Source organism: Trematomus bernacchii, unplaced genomic scaffold (genome assembly GCF_902827165.1).
Source record: "Trematomus bernacchii unplaced genomic scaffold, fTreBer1.1, whole genome shotgun sequence".
NCBI classification, from domain to species: Eukaryota; Metazoa; Chordata; class Actinopteri; order Perciformes; family Nototheniidae; genus Trematomus; species Trematomus bernacchii.
Window position 1 is genome coordinate 9,849,801 of NW_022987973.1, and position 4,016 is coordinate 9,853,816.

Here is a 4,016-nt window from a genome sequence, read left to right on the forward strand (position 1 = left end):
AATAGATATTCATTGAAAAAAGTTATTTTCCCAACAGCACTCTCAATTTTTGTTCTGTGGGTGCAACGCTCAAAAGCATGCAAATGTTGCTGCAAATAAACAAACAAAAAAGGTTATATTTATAAACAAATATTTGACTCGTGGACTGTGTTTTTGCCGCACAACTTCAAAACCCCAAAAGAACAAAATGGGACAGTTTGAGCATGAGCAGATGTATCCCTGTCCAGGTTTATTTGGCCAGGCAGGTGAGTGATGCTTGATGGCACGGTTTGGCACGCCCGCGCATGGCTCAGCTCTGTCTCTGCCTAATTGTCCTTCCCACACATAGCCTGGCTCAGATCAGATCTGACACAGTGGTGCAGCAGGCACACAGAATCCCTCTCTGCATATGTGTGTAACACTTACGGGTCTGTTTAGAGTCTCTCTGAGGACTTGTTAAAGATGTGTTTAACTGTACAGATGGCCCTGGCTTTGAGGTTGGGTGGGGTGGGTACTTGCATATAAAGACAATGATGGCAGAATATTAGTTACAACACAATTTGCGCCACTGGGGGAATCTGTGAAGATGTCAAGGTAACATGAATTAGCAAATGTGAGGAGAAGCAGTTTATACTGTATCTAAATTACATCAAACGAAATATGTTTTCAATCTTTTTTGTCCTTCGAAATCTTTTGGAAATCTGTCTAATTTTGGAAACTCTCCGAAGATGGAGATTCACTGAAGGTTATTGCTGCCACATTAAAAAAAAGGGGACAGCCAGTCAAATCTGTATATATACAGTATACTGTTTATCTCCTCATGATCAAAAGCTAGTCTTCTCCAGTGAGTGTGGTCTGTAAGACAATAAAGCAATGCAATGTTAGAGGGAAAAAGAACAATGGTTTAGTATGGCTATGATGTACTGTAGATACCTAAGAAGCCCTGTTGGCTGAAAAGCATACGTTAAATCACTGCCAGCGTCCTTGAGATAGTTTCCTGCCATAATAGCATGTGCGAAAAAGAAAAACATGAAACGCTCATTTTGAAAATCACGTTAACACCAGAGTGGAACTGGAAAATGTCTGTTTTGAAAATAAATCCAGGGCTTATCTTATGAGTGAATCAAAGGGATGTTTTGAACATTATGTTGGCAATTATTGTCTGCGGACTGTGGTGCTACGAAGCTATTCAGCATGCTTTTTTTCTAAACAGCCAGACACTCTGTATACCCCTTTTTTTGCCTGGGCTTAGCTTTTAATGTAACTGCAATCAACCACAACAAGATTTTTGAGGCCCAGCGTTCATCCCTCAGAAATCCCACCAAACGTGAGTAGTATTGGAATTCCGGAGCACCATGCCAACCGTGAAGCCTCCTTGCCTCTCACAAGCACTGCACGGAGGGGCAATTTTCCTCCGGCTGAACTTCCAAAAGCTGCCTCACCTGGAACCAATCTGTAACACAATCGAAGGGTCCTGACTTGAAAGCCCATTCCTTCCCTTTGATAGTCTCTTCTTGGTAGCCTGCTCGGCGCTGGAAACAGGCCTTTTGTAATCTGCAGATACAAAAGAGCCAGGGATTGAGATGAGTATCCACCCATCAAAGTGTATTATGCAAATAATTGAGAAACAAAGCTCAGAAACTCTCTATTTTTCTTTTGTGTTTTTTTCAAGTAGTAGGGGGAAATTGGGATCGGCATTTGTAAATTGGTAGTCTTGTTGTCTTCCGCCCTTTCCTCTGGATTGTGCTTTGTTATTTTTTCCTTTTGATGTAACATCTTCTGAGATAATGAGACACAGTGTGGATGTATGTCAGTGCTTATCTTTGCAGATATTTTAGCGACAGGTGTGAGCCGAGCACTGCACTCCTTCAACAGCTCATACCCCCAGTAGCTGTTCTCGCACAGCTCTTCCAATAGGGAAGAATAGAGCAATTAAACTTTAATAGTTATCCATTAGGGACTCCTGGGAAATTCTGTCTTGAGTCAACATGCCAAACCTAATTTCCTTCCCCTCACGTCCTCCTCTGTAAGTAAAGCTCCCTCTAACAAAACTGTATCAAAGGCCTTTCTACATTGAGTTTATGACTGTACTGTAGGTATTGAAGTGTCCCTGTCCAAGTGGAAAAATGTACGTGAAATATAAATGAAAAAACGAAATAATACAAGACACGGTAAACAACAAACTAACTCTTTACTACAATGAGCACAGTGGAACGCATCAGAATCCACTTCTTTGTCAAATATCCAAGAGAAGGAAAGGGTATTCTTGTGCACAATCCTTTGAATAGGTTATTTACTTGCTCATACATTGTGATTTCAATTGAGGTGATTAGCTGCAATTGAATCAGCAGCAGAAGAGCAGAGCGTATGGATGTAAAGCATGAAATGAAAAGGACATTTGTTCAGTGAACCCTCCTTCTATGCAGCCACCATCCCTAACTTTAACAGTCAGTTAGTCACAAGCTGATGTCGACACTCGGCCAACAGTGTGTCCTTTGCTGCTCTGTCCAGAGTGAAATCAAACCAAAAACCATCCTTTGTTCATTCAACATAATTGACTTATCCTGTCTGCCTTTCATGTTCTTCATTCTCACATGTATGGGCTCAGAACAGTCTCATAATACACACATGCACACAGAAGGATTCACACTTGTATTTCATGATCCGCAAAAGGATTCAAACTTGTATTTCCGGATCCACACTTGTGTTTTTCAATGCACACACAAATGTGTTCCGTTTCATATACATGTAAATAAAATCCAAATACAGAAAAAAGTTTTACATATGTATTTTTGATCCTCACATATTTGTTTTCCGTTTAAACCGCTGAACCTGCAAACACAAACCGCTTTCTGTGCATGGATCGCTGTGCATTCGTGTGTGGGTTTTTTGAGACTCCCCTGACGGTCACCCGATTCGTACTTGTAATTTTTTCTATCTATAGCCAATCAGATGTCTCCTCAATTCTAAGCCAATCACATGAGCGCGGCCCCACGAGGGTAGATTTCTTGCGTTCATGACGTAGCGCTTCATGTACGCATTTTGCGCTGTCCGGAGCTGACAGGTCCATGGAGCCTGCCTGCAGGCGCTAATCTCAGGACACCTCCACTCTCAGTACATTGCCACTTTCCGAACAGGAAATGCACGCAAATACAAGCCTTTATATTATTAAGGTACAGTGCCACTTTCCGAACCATTAATGAATGCTTGTGTACACAAAAACGGCAGGCAAAACCGTTTTAAATGTGTGTTTTGTAGTGATCACTAATTAACTGGGTTACATAATTCACTCATGGAACTACAGGTTGGGGGTATTATTTCCGCACGGACACATATGTTGACGGTATATACTGTGTCCTCCTCCCTTTCGCTTTCTCTTGTCTTCCCGGGCTGCGACCCGACAGCATGTCCATTTCTGCTGCTCAATAAAGCCAGATTTGCACCTTCGATGCACCGCCTCCGACTCCCTTCTCTCGGCACTACATTGGTGACCCTGACATAAGTCTCGCGAAGGATCCGAGACTGACCTGAACACGGCAAAAGACAAACACTGTTTTTCTCGGAATGCCGGGGATTTTTGGAGACGTCCGTGGCTGCCACGTGCACACGGACTGAGGCTCGGTGCGCCCCACGGAATGGCTGAGGACGTCGCTCGCCATTTCCGCGACCTGCTAGGTATGGAGGAACCCGACTTCTACCTCGTGGAGCTGTTTCTTCGGGACATGCGGCTGCATGTCCAGGCTGCGCTAGCTAACACGGCTAGTGTTGGGCCCCGCACTTTGGCCGAAGAAGCTAGCCGGTTCTTCCTGGCCGCCCGGCGATTTACCCCTGAGGTGCTTGCCACTACACGCTGCAGCACCTTCCCTGGTGGAGGCACGCCGCCTGGCAGGGGCTCCGGGGCCGCCGCCGCCGACGACAGCGACTAACGGCCGTCGAGAACGGCTAGCCACGACAGCTAACGGCTAGCAGCTGACGGCTAACGACAGCTAGCCACGACAGCTGACGGCTAGCAGCTACCAACGGCTGACGACGACAAC